Raw genomic sequence first — 18044 nt, 5'->3', positions numbered from 1 at the left:
CGCTCGGCCACAATGGCCGGCTTTAGACCTTGTGTTGTTGTTACTGGTGGCACACTCTTGTGATCGATGTGTTTTTCTGTGATGTGGTTTTTACTAATGACGTAGTTGAATCAGAGTGAGTCGTTTGTAGTGCGATTCCAGTTTTCTTTCCATATATATTTCCTTGCAGTTCACTCCATTGAGATTTCTGGTGTTATTTCGTGTGTGTGTTGTTGTTTTGGGGAGGGGGTCTGGTATCTCCGTCTTTGTTTGATCTGTATAGGTGAAGTGGATTATTCGAGTCCAATTATGTATTTTCTGTATATTTCTGTTCCGCTTATTCTAGACGAATTACGAGTCCTGTTTTTCGGTTATGCCGTTGCTTTGGAATGATCTCGGCTTTACCAACGTTTTTTAGTTCGTTCCCACCCAAACCCTCCTCACTCCTGCGGTTGTTCCTGAATTTCATGTCATTAGCTGACTGAAATACCATGCGTGTTTTATACCTACGTTTTTCTACATAAAGGTCTGTCTTATATTAGGCTTGTTATTAATGTTACCTTTGGTTGTCTTAGTATCTCAGGTAAGCGATCGCTTTTATTTGAAATATGACGTCATTGGTCAAAGCAGACGAGTAGAATCGGAACTTACTCTATTTCCGGAAATCGGCAGTTCCTTTTCAGGGGAATCACTCTGGAATTTGCCTGTAGCGATTAAGCGAAATCATAAAAACCTAAATATGAATGGCCCGACATGCATCTTGTAGTGGACATTGAGGCGCTGCGGCCATTTGCTTCTGGTGATGACTGCCATATGATCGATGTAGATGATTCTCAATATACATGGCATCTTCGGTATGTAGGTCCGACTTGCGCACAGAGTGCAGTACCCGACCAAGCATTGACCTTTGTGGTAACATGGCCCTTATTGTTTGCTGGGTTGAAGTTGCGTCACGGACGATCACGTAGGATTTCAATAACTTAACGTGTGAAGGGGAAAAACACAACACGAAGAGCTTACATAGAAACGCCTTTTGCCAGACGCTGTCAAAGGCAAGCGATACATCTAAGAAGATTTCTCTGCAGAACTCCTTACTTTTGCAGGCCAGTGTTGCTTTTTCAACAACCCAAAACAGTTCACTTATAATGCTCGCAGAGTCATGTCCAGTGAAGTAGGTTCTACATGTTAGTCATTAAAATGTATAGAAACTGAGGTGACCTTACTCATGTCTTTACTAGAATACTCTCAGAAGGCAGAGTAAGGAGTGATGCAAAGAAAGTTGTGCTCAAGGACGCGAGTGTTCCGTCCCCGTGGCTTGCAATTTCGGCACGCCTATTCTGCTATTCAGCAAACGTCCGCAACGCAGAACAATGTGCGGTGGAGATGCTGAGAAGATAGCGAGTACATAATGATGGTATACATGGATATTGCACGCTGAGTTCCACAACACTAGTGAATGTCTATGACAATCCCGCTCCAAGAAAGAAGCCAGAGGGGATGAAATTTATTAGTAAAGGAAATAAATTACTTACATAGGTCTGTGATCATAATGAACTTTCTTGAATGATGCCGTCTAGATCTTTCAAGTGCGTCGCTAATGCGCAGCCGCTACCACCGTAAGACTTCCACCAAGTTTGTTGTGAACTACCTCCTGATTTGACCTATATAAAATTTATTTGAATTTTTCCAGTTTATTTTGTAATTTCTTGAGCCACTGTATTTGTGGCGTTTTCTTTTTCAATTTTATGACATGACCCATTACCCAAGTTATCTCTGATTTGAAAGACTATGCCGATGCCAACTTTTTGAAGGTTATAGGCACTGCTTTCGGGACGAGGGTCATTGAATGTTAACGCCGCAAAGCTCCTATTTTTCATATATATCCCCAGTCGCGTACCTTCTCTGTACTTGATTTTCTTGTCCATCCTGATAATGCGACTACTGCGTATTCGTTTGCGCTATCTGTTACCTGAAGTTCTTTCGGAATTTTATCCTCATTCAGTGGTAACTTAATGGTTTGAGGGAACCGTACTTACACCTTATGGGATGACAAGTTATTGCATTTATTATCACACTGGTGGTCGTCAGTCTTCTGTGTATATCTAACGAATGCCTCCCATCATTGATAGACGATGTACGCGGTATTATTCGTAAAAATGGAACTTAGCTGTACATTTTCCTCTCTGAAGATTACAAAGGCAAATCAATAATGTCTGATGGTTGTCGTTATCCATTCAAACGTCCAATTCTTGCCTAAATGCGGACGTTATCGCACAGAAACTAAAACTATCGTCGGCAAGAACTGCAGATAGATTTCGGCTATGACAGAATTTCATGAGTTCCCTTTGCAATGCCGCCTGGAATTAGTTTCTCCCAGTACACGTATTACCTTATTTGCACTCATATAGTCAGTTTTCTTGTCTGACAGTCAGTTCTAGGGCCGCATTGTATAGTTTTCACCACTTCCAAAACGTCCGTGACACACCGCATACACGTCGGTTCTTACACAGAGAATATTTCTTCAAAATGTTCGTTAAATGCTCATGATATGAAGGTGGAGTTCATAACACAGAATAACGTCATTCCTAAAGATTCGTGGGAACCAGTTTCTTTCTGTTCCTGTGTTACTATAATCCTTTTTTTTTTTTCATGATCAGTACTTGAGATACAAGGACGTGATATGGCCCAGTATTCTTGTACAACCAACACCGCGAGATAGTAGCTGAGCGATTGTCACCTAACGTATATTCGAATCGTCCACTACTTATCTTATTCATTTCCAGACTGCATTTTCTTGAACAGGTCATTCAAGAACAGTGGATTAGAGCTTAAGATACCATCAGGATCGATGTCACTAGGGTCAGAGTGCAACGCTGGAATGATAGAAGATGGCGAATGTTGTCGGCTGTGACTTTGTCCAGTTAATCATGGGAAAGGAAGCCGCTCTGAACCTGGCTCAAGACGGACCAAGGGTCATTCGAAGCTCACCCCTTCCACATAGAAGTCACATGTCTTAAACATAGCACTATCTCACTCCGTGCGTGATTCAGAGAGCAGTAACAATCACTTTTCATTTACTAGGCGAGAGAACGTATCAGGCTGTCGTCGAATTTCTGGCTATTGACAAGCAAGTTTCCGTCAGCTAGGTATGAGTTAAGAACATTTAAGAAGGGAACAACGCGTGAGCAACAGTTAACGTAAATGAAAAGAAGGCGTGGAATTGTAACTTGATTTTGTTGCGTTATCTGAATGCATGGCTGCGGTCGTGTGTGGATATCGATTCAAGAATAGGTGGCACAGGTATTCTATACGTGGTCTCTTTTCTTGATAAACCAGGCTTTTCTAGAAATCTCCCAACAAACCGAAGTCGACGATTCACTTTCCCTACTACCGAGTTCGTTCCATTTCATATCGCTTTGCAACGTTAGACCTAGACATTCTATCGACAGCACTGTCTCAAGCTGCACACTAATAATGCTGTATCCGAAAACTGAGGGCATTGTGTTTGCTACTAGTCTACATTAACTTACATTTTTCTACATGTAGAGCAAGTTGTCATCCATTATACCAAATAAAAGTTTGTCTTAAGTCATTTTGTATCCTCGCATAGTCACTCGACGACGACACTTTCCCATAAACTAGAACATCATATGCACATGTGTCCTGTTCTTAACAGGACAGAGAAAATTTATGAAAACAGCGTAGAAAAGGACAAATGCAGATGGTAGTAAATGAAACATTGTGATCTCATTTTTTGTTTAACCGCGCACATTTCCTCACATAAGATGTTCAAAACGTCCACCGTCGGTTGCTACGCATTTTTCAGCTCCTGCAGACAGCTACTGTGTTGCTGATCTGAGCTCATTCGCACGATCCTTTACTTAAGCACACGAATTTCAAATACGAGCGAGAAATTCCTCCTTTGTGTCCACTCTGCGCTTGTCGACTTCGCTCACAAGAAATGACTCCTCGGCGACCGATCCGAGGCGCAGTATGTATTGCGTCACTGGCCGTACGGAATGTGTGGGAAATCCGTCGTGCTGAAAGTACAAACAACGTGTTGCCAATGAAATGTCCTCGAGGTATTCCGGTAAAACATTTTGAAGGAAATCAAGATATCGTACTTCATTAAGAAAGTAATTTAAAACATCCGGACCGATGAGTTGGTCATCAATAAAATCGCACCACACGTTCACCGAGAAACGTTGTTGAAAATTTATTTCGACATTATTGTGCAGATTTTCATCTGCCCACGCGTGAGAATAACGCGTGCCATTGATGCCGCTGCGGACATATGTTGATTCATCAGCGCACAGAATACGTGGAATACAGCATTCATTGGCAATGATCCAGTGAAAGAATTCCTTTCGTTTAGCATCATCTCCTACATGCAGTTGTTGCACACATTGCTGATGATACGCATGCAGACGCTGCTCACGTACTGTGCGCATCACTCGTGTTTATCTAATACCAAGCTGTGCTGCAGTTCTCCCAGAGCTGGTAGCTGGTCTACGTTCTACCATTTTAAGAATGTTGGTAATTTCATTATGACGGCCTTGCCGCAGTGGTAACACCGGTTCCCGTCAGATCACCGAAGTTAAGCGCTGTCGGGCTGGGCTAGCACTTGGATGGGTGACCATCCGGTCTGCCGAGCGCTGTTGGCAAGCGGGGTGCACTCAGACCTTGTGAGGCAAACTGAGGAGCTACTTGATTGAGAAGTAGCGGCTCCGGTCTCGGAAATTGACATACGGCCGGGAGAGCGGTGAGCTGATCACATGCCCCTCCATATCCGCACCCAGTGACGCCTATGGTCTGAGCATAACACGGCGGCCGGTCGGTACCGTTGGGTCTTCATGGCCTGTTCGGGAGGAGTTTAGTTTTTAGTTTAGGTAACTTCATTATGATGTCGTTGGGCGGGATGTGCAGGTGCAACGTGTACGCTGGGAAGCATTCCGCGCTCACCCAATCTGCTATCCGGAACTCTGAGATTAGGAAGTCGTCATTCGTATTCGCAAACAGCGGCTCTGGAATTCCCACGTAAAACCCGTAGACAAACATCTTGTCACCACACTCCGCATGTGTGGAGACCTGGGGCACTTTCACTACACACACGGGTGCTATTTTGAATGTACAGGTAACAACACTGTAGTACACAGGTGCAACCGCTGTAGTAGTGAGGCGTGAGCTAAACAACGTGTACACTTGGAGGACTCGTCGTCCCACGCTGCCCGAGTGAAGCGCGCGTTCAAATGGTCAATAAAAACAACACTACGTAGTTTAATGTCGCTTTGGTTGTATCCGCGTGTTAGTGCTAGAGAAAATGAACATGCGACTGACGCCAGTGATTTTCGACCGAATATAGATATGATACTGCGTGAAGAGTTTGACAGAGCACTGAAAGACCTGAGTCGAAACAAGGCCCCCGGAGAAGACAACATTCCATCAGAACTACTGATGGCCTTGGGAGAGCCAGTCATGACAAAACTCTACCATCTGGTGAGCAAGATGTACGAGACAGGCGAAATACCCTCAGACTTCAAGAAGAATATAATAATTCCAATCCCAAAGAAAACAGGTGTTGACAGATGTGAAAATTACCGAACTATCAGTTTAATAAGTCACAGCTGCAAAATACTAACACGAATTCTTTACAGACGAATGGAAAAACTAGTCGAAGCCAACCTTGGGGAAGATCAGTTTGGATTCCGTAGAAACACTGGAACACGTGAGGCAATACTGACCTTACGACTTATCTTAGAAGGAAGATTAAGGAAAGGCAAACCTACGTTTCTAGCATTTGTAGACTTAGAGAAAGCTTTTGACAATGTTGACTGGAATACTCTCTTTCAAATTCTAAAGGTGGCAGGGGTAAAATACAGGGAGCGAAAGGTTATTTACAATTTATACAGAAACCAGATGGCAGTTATAAGAGTCGAGGGACATGAAAGGGAAGCAGTGGTTGGGAAGGGAGTAAGACAGGGCTGTAGCCTCTCCCCGATGTTGTTCAATCTGTATATTGAGCAAGCAGTAAAGGAAACAAAAGAAAAATTCGGAGTAGGTATTAAAATTCATGGAGAAGAAATAAAAACTTTGAGGTTCGCCGATGATATTGTAATTCCGTCAGAGACAGCAAAGGACTTGGAAGAGCAGTTGAATGGAATGGACAGTGTCTTGAAAGGAGGATATAAGATGAACATCAACAAAAGCAAAACAAGGATAATGGAATGTAGTCTCATTAAGTCGGGTGATGCTGAGGTAATTAGATTAGGAAATGAGACACTTAAAGTAGCAAAGGAGTTTTGCTATTTGGGGAGCGAAGTAGAGAGGATATAAAATGTAGACTGGCAATGGCAAGCAAAGCGTTTCTGAAGAAGAGAAATTTGTTAACATCGAGTATAGATTTAAGTGTCAGGAAGTCATTTCTGAAAGTATTTGTATGGAGTGTAGCCATGTATGGAAGTGAAACATGGACGATAAATAGTTTGGACAACAAGAGAATAGAAGCTTTTGAAATGTGGTGCTACAGAAGAATGCTGAAGATTAGATGGGTAGATCACATAACTAATGAGGAAGTATTGAATAGGATTGGGGAGAAGAGAAGTTTGTGGCACAACTTGACCAGAAGAAGGGATCGGTTGGTAGGACATGTTCTGAGGCATCAAGCGATCACCAATTTAGTATTGGAGGGCAGCGTGGAGGGTAAAATCGTAGAGGGAGACCAAGAGATGAATACACTAAGCAGATTCAGAAGGATGTAGGTTGCAGTAGGTACTGGGAGATGAAAAAGCTTGCACAGGATGGAGTAGCATGGAGAGCTGCATCAAACCAGTCTCAGGACTGAAGACCACAACAACAACAACATGACTAAGAAAGTGTATATGGTTCAAATGGCTCTGAGCACTATGGGACTTAACAACTGAGGTCATCAGTCCCCTAGAACTTAGAACTACTCGAACCTAACTAACCTAAGGACATCACACACATCCATGCCCGAGGCAGGATTCGAACCTGCGACTGTAGCGGTCGCGCGGTTCCAGACTGAAGCGCCTACAACCGCTCGGCCACAGCGGCCGGCAAAGATATGTGTGTTCGTCTGAAGTCTTTTGTTAAGAATCGCCAATACTATCACTCCTCACAGGATGTACCTTTCCTCCTGACTCACCCTGTGTAGGGAACAAGAGTGGACTATTACACTTCCCTGTGGCACTCCTGACGATAGCCGTGCCTCTGATGAACGCTCGCTGTCGAGGACAACGTACTGGGCTCTATCACTTAGGATGTCTTCGAGCCTCACACATCTGTGAAACTTTTCCGTACGCTTACGTCTTCATTAACAGTCTGATACGCTTTCCGGAACTCTAGAAGTGTGCAATACGCTTGTTTGCCGTTCATCCATGGTTCACTGGGTATCGTACGAGAATAGGACCAGCTGAGTCTCGCACGAGCGACGCTTTCCAAACCAGTGTTGATCTGTGAATAGAAGCATAAAATACTGGTATTGGAACCAATCTTCAGCCTGATGTTTTTGAAAACGCACTTGTTCCCGATGTGTGCACGTGTACTATTCGTGCTGTGAATAAATGTAGCTCCTGATTACGATTCGCAGCGGGCAGTCCTATGTGGGAAGCTCAGCAGGCTTGCCGGCGTGTCGCAGCTCTCCCGCTACAGAAAGTGAAAGCCGCGGTCAGCCCATTCACTGCGGTCACGACGCCCGCCGAAAGGAAAGCTACAAGGCTGTCTGTCACGGCGGTACCAGGTCCGGCATCCGAACATGACGGGGACTCGCTTCCCTGTACGGAAATAAAAGACGCCGCGGCTACAGTTCTGGTCCACTAAACCAAGTAAATTACTGATAATTTTGCACACAGCATTAATGTTGTTGATAATTCTTCCGGGTTATATGGCCGTGGTCCATGGAATTCTTCTATTCCTAACGTTTCGTCCAATACTACGTTGGACATCTTCAGAGGTATGGCTGGTCCTGCTGAGTCCTGCCGACTGTCAGTCGGCAGGACTGAGCAGGACTAGCCATACCCCTGAATATGTCCAACGTAGTATTGGACGAAACGTTAGGAATAGAAGAATTCCATGGACCACGGCCATATAACCCGGAAGAATTATCAACGACAGTACCATCCGGTCGTTGAAGCCTTCATTGTATGGCACAGCATTAATAACACTACGGCTCATCCACACTGCGCAACAGCTTTGGAAGATCACTTCTTCACAACCCCCTAATTGTTTCCCACTGCGACTCAGAAGTTCGAAATCTGGTTAAAAGGTGCCTACAACTTCTTACGTAATGGTGCAAAAGCAGGACACCTTGTGACGTCACCCTCGGGCTCTGAGATGCTTCAAACAGCAAAGTGGTCAATACGTGCGTAAAAAAGACTACAGCTCGGAAGTTCGTCTGAAGTCTAAGATGGGTTAATACTGTCACCTTGACACCAAACTTCACCATAATTCTGCCCAGCGCCCACCGTGGACAAGTCACACCTGGGGAAGAACATTACTCGCTCATTACCCACATTTCACCCCTTCTTTTCACGCCTCTGCGATGGCCAAACGGTGACATGCAGCGTTGGAATCAATCGATTTTATTATGGGTGGCCTGGGAAAAGATTGTAGGCACACTGCCGCTCAGAATCGACAGGAAAAACATTAGGGAGTGGCGTAAAGTGCATCAGCGAAAGTACCCCTTGCCTTGGGGCGTTGATTCCCGCACATTTCACGGTCGATAACGAGAGTTGTCAGTGCGATGAGCTAGAGGATGACGTTCTTGACAACATTTGATGCTGCAGCCAACTCTTCTCTAAGAACACCGTGGTGCTGCACTCCATTGAACGTTTTCACACCCGTTTGCAATGTAGCGCGGCCACAATTTTTGCTTTCGAGAACAGGTCTGAACCACTAAGGAATCATCAGGCCATTGCAGTTAGGCAACCGCTTGTCACCCCTCCCATGCCAGTTGCCTGCCTGCAGGCGTCTAGGACTACTTTGCAGGTTTTCCCTGTAAAGACACATTTTCAGAATCTCAAATGTGGGTGGGTGCCACCGAAGGTATTGCCTAACTGGGGGGTCTTAGAGGGAGTCTTGTCCTGGTATTCACGCGTGTGTCAATATCGCATCCGTCCGTGATACTGCTACAGGAGGGTGGGAAATAGGAGGTCTGAGAAAGCATAAGTATCCTTTACTCCTTCAGATCACGTTCAAATTTCGTCGGACGAGCCGGCCGGAGTGGCCAAGCGGTTCTAGGCGCTACAGTCTGGAACCGCGCGACCGCTATGGTCGCAGGTTCGAATCCTGCCTCGGGCATGGATGTGTGTGGTGTCCTTAGGTTAGTTAGGTTTAAGTAGTTCTAAGTTCTAGGGGACTAATGACCACAGCAGTCAAGTCCCATAGTGCTCAGAGCCATTTGAACCATTTTTTCGTCGGACGATTTTGAACGCTCCCTACTGGTTCCAGCCTGTACACGAGCTCAAAAACTACGGTCGCACTGCACTCCATACGAGTGCGATCACATTTAGCGAGGATGCAGCCCTGCAATGTGCTTAGAGAGGATTTGAAACATCCGGGAGTGTCCGCAGCATCAAAGCTTGTCAACTGCTTCATCCTGTTGCCCATCGCACTGAGAACTCTGGTCTTTGATCGCGAAATGTGTGGGAATCAACGCGCGAAGGAAAAGGGGAAGTTTCATTGACGCTCTTTACGCCACCCTCTAAGGCTTTTTCGTGTCGATTCAGAACTAGACAACTGTCAGATATGAGTACACTGTAACAAATTCACGCGAATCCGCTCCTTTTGTTGATGTCTAGTTGAAGAGAATGAGAAGTTCATGGTAACGAAAAGCACATGTTGTGTTTATATGGACAGTATTGTTCTGTTTATAGTTTTGGATACGCAAACGGACTAAGACGTCGACCAGTCTTGGAGATGCAAGTTCGAATTATCCTAAGTCATGGTTTTTTGATTCGAAATAATGTTTGTGTTCAGTTACCACACTAACGAACTCGGTTAGATCCCTTCGATACAGTCACTTTGTGTGACTCGATTGTTTCTCTGTCACAATAACGAACATATATAATTGCAACGGTTTTTATGCAAAAAAATTTCCTACTGTTCTCTTCAGTGGAAGATGTTAAGTGTATAGGTTATACTTGGGAAGTTGAGACAAATTACTTTCAGTAGTGTCAGCTACCTCTCGCCGACAATTGATTTCCGCCTGGCACGCACAGTTTTCTTAAGTACGTGTGGCTCGGGCATTTACGGCATGAAGTAGAGCTGAATGGTGGGTGCGAGCCGCGAGTTCAACGTCCGAGCGCAGGGCAGTCGCTCGCGCTTCGGCCGGCGTTGTGCGGAACCATCTTGATGTGGCAAATGGAACCAGAAGGCTTGCAGCGAGTGCAACCACCTCCCCGCCGGCAAAACACGCGGTCACTTTGACACTAGGTGAGACAGGTGTTCGAGGGCGGCTCACCGTCTTGGTCTCCCCTGGATTCGATGCTCCATATTGATCACATGACGGTCAATATCGCCTAACAATTAGCAACCAGTACATCCCGTGTCTGTGTTCTAAATGCACACACACACACACACACACACACACACACATATATATATATATATATATATATATATATATATATATATATACCTCTCGCATACCGACTATGTACGTCTCCATATTTAATTCTTGTAGCCACATGTGAACAATATAGGCAGCAAACGTGGAATCACCATGGACGAGCGTGAACGTCATGTAATTAACTCATCAGTGAGTCTTAGGAATTGATCATGCTGCGAACTACAAGGCTCCTTCGTAATTATTATTTTGCATTGCGTAACGGCAATGTTCAAAATTCACTTGGCATAAATGTAATGACGATAAGTATGAAACAGCACTATATGATTCAAAGTATCCGGACACCCGTTAGTGGACATTAATATGGGATGTGTCCACCCTTCGCCTTTATGACTGCTTTTGCTCTGCTGGGGAGACTTTCAATGAGGTGTTTGGATGTCTGTGGAAAAATGGCCCGGTTAACTATTAGTGGACATTACTGCGTGGTGCCTCCAACCTTAGCCTTTATGATGACCTGAACTCCGTGGGGACACTTTCAGTGAGGTGTCGCTGCCCATTCTTCCTCAAGAGCCGCTGGGGTCTGGAGCGTTTTCGGCGTTCAACTCATCCCACGGGTGTCCCATTGGGTTCAGGTCGGGACTTTAGCCAAGTCAGTCCATTTCAGGATTATTGTCATCTACAATCCCTTGCCTCACTGATCCTACTTTGTGTCAGGGTGCGCTCTCATGCTGATACAATGAGTCATCATCTCGGAAATGCTCCTCTACTATACGCAGTACACAACGCTGTAAAATGTATAATATCCTTCCACATGTACCGCTTTCTTACGCGCAGTAAGGTAACGATACCCCAGACACGAAAAACACTCCCATGCCATATCACCAGTTACTACGTACAACGATGGCAGGTAACGTTCTCCAATCTTTCGCCAAAATCAAACCTTTCCGTCGGATTTCCACAGGTATAGCGCGATTTGTTACCCCCAGTCACTCGTTTCCAGTCGCTCACTGCCCAGCGGCGTTGCTATTCACACCTTCTCAAGCGTCGCTTAGCACCGACGCCAGAAAAGCGTGGCTTATTAGGAGCTGCTCAATCTTCGTAGCCCCATTCTTTTTAACTTCCTACGCAGTCATTGTGCTAACTGGGCTGCTGATAGTACTTTGGAACTCACGATCCTTCTGCTGATTTCATGCCATTTTTTATATCCACCCTGCGCAATCATGGACGGTCCCCGTATGTCAGAACATGAGCTCCGCCTCGTCTTGGTTTTTAGCTGTGTTGTTCCTCCCGCGTTTCCACTTCTCAGTCACGCCACGAACAGTTGACTTCAGCGACCTTAGAAGATTTGATGTGTCCCTGAAGGATTTCTTACTCAGGTGATGTACAACGTCTAGTCCAGTTCGAAGTGACTTAGCTCTCCTATCCTATCGATTCTGCTGTTACCGCTTCCCTATTGAGAACACAATAATTCCCGCCTTCTTTTATGCTGTCGGGTCTGCTTCTCATGTCATGTCTTGTTCAATGCCACATTCATTGTGGCTGTCCAGACAGTTTTTATGAAACAATATACATTTCGTCAACTGCAGAAGGGTGAACATCTGAAACATGTCTCGGGAGGAAGTGGTCAGCCAGAATATTGGTTTGATGCAGCTACCCACGCTAGTCTATGCTGTGTAGGTCTCTTCGTGCATATATAAAGAGTGAATCACTTGAATCCGTCTAGAGCAGGTGGCTCCTGGTCTCCGTCTACAATGTGTACCCCTCCCCTACACACACACACACACACACACACACACAACGAGAGAGAGACAGAGAGAGAGAAAATTCGATCCGTCACCAAGTGAAGTTTTACTTGATGCCTCAGCATAGGTCCTATCTATCAACCTGTCATTTCTGTAGTCACATTGTACCATAAATTTATATTTTCCGCAATTAGATTAGTACCGCTTCGTTTGTTATCCGATCTACCCATCTATACTCAGCATTTACACTTCTCATCGCGTCAAAAGTTTCTACTCTCGTCCTATGTGGACTATTTATCGTCCCCGTTTTACCTTCATACACGACATATAGGCAGATATTTTCAAAGGAAACTTCCTATCAACTAGATTCGTATTATAAGTTAAAATATTTCTCTTTCTTCACAAACTCTCGTATTACCGAAATGTGAGAAAAATCGTCGAAACAAACGTCGGCAGGAAAGCCCGAGACAGAAGCTATCTATCTTATTTCTGCCTCACAGTGATGCTGATTGTGATGACAGGTGGTAACTATCCTTTGCAAGTTTACAAACGGCTGTTAACAAGATCCAAGGAGCCATAACGACGGACGTAACTCAACACACTAGAAGAAGACAGTCATTACGTGTCGGTGAAGTGGTGCTATTTTTTAAGCAAATGGGCTGCAAACTAACAAACGAAGTGCAGAGTCCCTAGTTAAGTGTGTTTCGTTTTCCCATTTTAGTCTGAAGATGAGGTTCATACCTGGAAACTTGTTGCTTTATTAAATAACTAGCTGTTCTCGGCCATGCGTTACTGTCGGCTGTTTGCTTATATGGAAAAGAAAGAAACGAGAAAGAACACGTTTCTAAGTAGTACAGGAATTGGATATACGCCATAATCTCCTTCTCTCCCCGTTTCTGTCCATTTCCTAACCCCTCTCTCTTTCGCCATCATCACTTCCTATCCAATCTCTCCATCTTCCTCATTTTTCTGCATCTTCTCCACCCCTTCTCTCTCCCCCTCTCTATCCATCACCTCCTCCCCAATTTCTTTGTCCATCTTCTCCTACCTCTCTTTCCATCTTCTCCTGCTCCTTGTCCATTTCCTCCTTTTCGCTTTTTATTTCCATTTTCTTCCATTCGTCTGTACATCTGCCCTTCTCCCCTCTATAATTATATTGCTTTGAGTCGTGTTTATTATTTTTGCAAAAAATGTTCAAATGTTTGTGAAATCTTATGGGACTTAACTGCTAAGATCATCAGTCCCTAAGCTTACACAATACGTAACCGAAATTATCCCAAGGACAAAAACACACATCAATGCCCGAGGGAGGACTCGAACCTCCGCCGGGACCAGCCGCACAGTCCATGACTGCAGCACCTGAGATATAAGAAATGTACCAAAAGGCAGATTGGTACTTACCGTAAAGGTAATACACGAAGTTGCAGACAGGCACAATTAAAAGACACTGACATTGAAACTTTCGGCCACAGCCTTTGTCTGAAAAAGATAAAAACATACCATTCATTCACACAAGCAACCACACCTAACGCACACATAACCGCCAACTCTGGCACGCTGTGGCTTGAGATGCCAGAATTGGCGGTCATGTATGCGTTAGGTGTGCTTGCTTGTGTGAAAGAATGGTGTGTGTGTGTGTGTTTCTCTTTTTCCGACGAAAGCTGGGGAAGCATATGCGTAAGTGTCTTTTTATTGTGTCTGTCGGCAACTTAGCGTGTTATCTTTGCGGTAAGTATCAATCTACCTTTTCTTACGTTGTTCATAACACTCTGTGTGCGGGGTGCATAGGCGGACCCCCGGCTGCCATTCCAGTCTGTGAAACCCGCATATCAATGGCGCCTTATATTGCCGAAATATCGGCTGTCCAAGTTTTTACTGATTCACCCGGTATAGAAACACTCTTGTATTCGAATAGAACTTTGTTTCAAAATTTCAAAGCAATCGTTGAACTTTCAGAGATTTACAGTTTTGAACGAACAAATTTTTATTTATTTTTTATGTTTATTCCTATAGTTTTAAGTAAATCAACAGAAATTTGTGACTGGTGGCGGGTTCCGAAGAACCTTTTCATAGTAGCGTAGTTTAAAGCACAGCCAGGGAGCTCGAGTGCCACTGTCGCAGACAAATGACGAGGCCTGCCGCACTGGACAGTGCCGTGTGGCCTTGACCTCTGCCTCAGGCTGTGGGACGGAGCGGGCACAGAACCTCGGCCAGCCGCGCAGCCCGCGCGCAACGCTTCGCGCGGTGTGCCCAGCACGCTTCGCCACCTCACCACGCCTTGGCCGGTCCACGTGTACCGCGGCCCGAGTCGCACCAGATCCGGAAGGCGCGCGCCACACAGCTTTCTCCGGCCCGCCTGGGGCGGCACTGCGCTTGCGTAATTTGTGGCGAAGAAAGTTAACCGCAATCGAACATGCTATACTGGCACGGTGCTGCAGTATTACTACTGACTTCAAGCAGTATACTGCGCCAGTATAACGTGAAATTAGTACAAGCCTAGCGATTCGTTTGAGAATAAAATTGCACGCCCACCAGCTACTGAATTAAGGATACGCACATGGTAAGATGGCATGCAGAGTGTAAACATACACTCCTGGAAATGGAAAAAAGAACACATTGACACCGGTGTGTCAGACCCACCATACTTGCTCCGGACACTGCGAGAGGGCTGTACAAGCAATGATCACACGCACGGCACAGCGGACACACCAGGAACCGCGGTGTTGGCCGTCAAATGGCGCTAGCTGCGCAGCATTTGTGCACCGCCGCCGTCAGTGTCAGCCAGTTTGCCGTGGCATACGGAGCTCCATCGCAGTCTTTAACACTGGTAGCATGCCGCGACAGCGTGCACGTAAACCGTATGTGCAGTTGACGGACTTTGAGCGAGGGCGTATAGTGGGCATGCGGGAGGCCGGGTGGACGTACCGCCGAATTGCTCAACACGTGGGGCGTGAGGTCTCCACAGTACATCGATGTTGTCGCCAGAGGTCGGCGGAAGGTGCACGTGCCCGTCGACCTGGGACCGGACCGCAGCGACGCACGGATGCACGCCAAGACCGTAGGATCCTACGCAGTGCCGTAGGGGACCGCACCGCCACTACCCAGCAAATTAGGGACACTGTTGCTCCTGGGGTATCGGCGAGGACCATTCGCAACCGTCTCCATGAAGCTGGGCTACGGTCCCGCACACCGTTAGGCCGTCTTCCGCTCACGCCCCAACATCGTGCAGCCCGCCTCCAGTGGTGTCGCGACAGGCGTGAATGGAGGGACGAATGGAGACGTGTCGTCTTCAGCGATGAGAGTCGCTTCTGCCTTGGTGCCAATGATGGTCGTATGCGTGTTTGGCGCCGTGCAGGTGAGCGCCACAATCAGGACTGCATACGACCGAGGCACACAGGGCCAACACCCGGCATCATGGTGTGGGGAGCGATCTCCTACACTGGCCGTACACCACTGGTGATCGTCGAGGGGACACTGAATAGTGCACGGTACATCCAAACCGTCATCGAACCCATCGTTCTACCATTCCTAGACCGGCAAGGGAACTTGCTGTTCCAACAGGGCAATGCACGTCCGCATGTATCCCGTGCCACCCAACGTGCTCTAGAAGGTGTAAGTCAACTACCCTGGCCAGCAAGATCTCCGGATCTGTCCCCCATTGAGCATGTTTGGGACTGGATGAAGCGTCGTCTCACGCGGTCTGCACGTCCAGCACGAACGCTGGTCCAACTGAGGCGCCAGGTGGAAATGGCATGGCAAGCCGTTCCACAGGACTACATCCAGCATCTCTACGATCGTCTCCATGGGAGAATAGCAGCCTGCATTGCTGCGAAAGGTGGATATACACTGTACTAGTGCCGACATTGTGCATGCTCTGTTGCCTGTGTCTATGTGCCTGTGGTTCTGTCAGTGTGATCATGTGATGTATCTGACCCCAGGAATGTGTCAATAAAGTTTCCCCTTCCTGGGACAATGAATTCACGGTGTTCTTATTTCAATTTCCACGAGTGTATATGCGGATACCATTTCCTGCCTTTACCGTTCCACATGTCAACGCAACAAATGAGTCTGGCAAAAGGGAACATTATCAGTAAGAGCGTGCAAACATTTGATGATGATGATGATGATTGATTTGTGGGGCGCTCAACTGCGCGGTCATCAGCGCCCGTACAAAGTCCCAATATTTACACAGCCCAATTTTTAATTCAGTCCAATCTAGCAACTGTAACGAATGATGATGAAGATTATGAAATAATGAGGACAACACAAACACCCCGTCTGTAAAAATATGACGGGACATAGAGGATGCTCCACTGAACAATTTGAGGTAGGGAACCTGGGTCGGAGAAGCAAGCTTAAGGCGATAATAGAAATAAAGACACATTACTGTGTACTTTTTTATTTACATTAGTTAACTGCAAATACCATCATTGACACAATGAACGAATCATTTGTACTACACCTTACAAAATGTGCTGAAACTGACGGCCATCAACCACAGTGCAAGTAAGACATCGGCGAGCAAGATTCTGACGTACCCTGACAAATACACTACTGGCCATTAAAATTGCTACACCACGAAGATGACGTGCTGCAGACGCGAAATTTAACCGACAGGAAGAAGATGCTGTGATGTGCAAATGATTAGCTTTTCAGAGCATTCACACAAGGTTGGCGCCGGTGGCGACACCTACAACGTCCTGACAGGAGGAAAGTTTCCAACCGATTTCTCATACACAAACAGCAGATGACCGGCGTTACCTGGTGAAACGTTTTTGTGATGCCTTGTGTAAGGAGGAGAAATGCGTACCATCACGTTTCCGACTTTGATAAAGGTTGGATTGTATCCTACTGCGATTGCGGTTTACCGTATCGCGACATTGCTGCTCGCATTGGTCGAGATCCAAGGACTGTTAGAAGAATATGGAATCGGTAGGTTCGGGTGGGTAATACGGAACGCAGTGCTGGATCCCAACGGCCTCGTATCACTAGTAGTCGAGATGACAGGCATCTTATCCGCATGGCTGTAACGGATCGTGCAGCCACGTCTCGATCCCTGAGTCAACAGATGGGGACGTTTGCAGGACAACAACCATCTGCACGAACAGTTCGACGACGTTTGCAGCAGTATGCACTATCAGCTCGGAGACCGTGGCTGCTGTTACCCTTGGCGCTGCACCACAGACAGGAGCGCCTGTGATGGTGTACTCAACGACGAACCTGGGTGCACGAATGACAAATCGTCATTTTTTCGGATGAATCCAGATTCTGTTTACAGCATCATGATGGTCGCATCCGTGTTTGGCGACATCGCGGTGAACGCACATTGGAAGCGTGTATTCGTCATCGCCATACTATCGTACCACCCGGCGTGGTGGTACGCAATTTGGGTGCATAGAACCTGAGAAATCAGTACCCAGAGCAACTACCTCTGGTTGCTTACACGTCTCGGTCACCTCTTGTTCGCATTGACGGCACTTTGAACAGTGGACGTTACATTTCAGATGTGTTACGACCCGTGGCTCTACCCTTCATCCGATCCCTGCGAAACCCTACATTTCAACAGGATAATGCACGACAGCATGTTACAGGTCCTGTATGGGCCTTTCAGGATGCAGGAAATATTCGACTGCTGCCCTGGCCAGCACTTTCTCCAGATCTCTCACCAATTGAAAATGTCTGGTCAAGGGTGGCCGAGCAACTGGCTCGTCACAATACGCCAGTCACTACTCTTGATGAAA

At 46.3% G+C, this 18044-nt stretch overlaps 1 protein-coding gene and 1 pseudogene across 1 annotated transcript in view; one reads left to right on the top strand and one right to left on the bottom strand.

Moving 5' to 3' along the window:
• The window catches only part of LOC124711590 (cadherin-23), a 407580-nt gene that overhangs the window by 186741 nt on the left and 202795 nt on the right, over window positions 1–18044 (bottom strand). The window lies entirely within an intron of this gene.
• On the top strand, window positions 4526–4643 carry LOC124712682 (annotated as a pseudogene).

This window comes from Schistocerca piceifrons, chromosome 8 (genome assembly GCF_021461385.2).
Source record: "Schistocerca piceifrons isolate TAMUIC-IGC-003096 chromosome 8, iqSchPice1.1, whole genome shotgun sequence".
NCBI lineage: Eukaryota > Metazoa > Arthropoda > Insecta > Orthoptera > Acrididae > Schistocerca > Schistocerca piceifrons.
The sequence above is the reverse complement of the archived record's forward strand: the minus strand, read 5'-3'. Positions and strand labels throughout refer to the sequence as shown.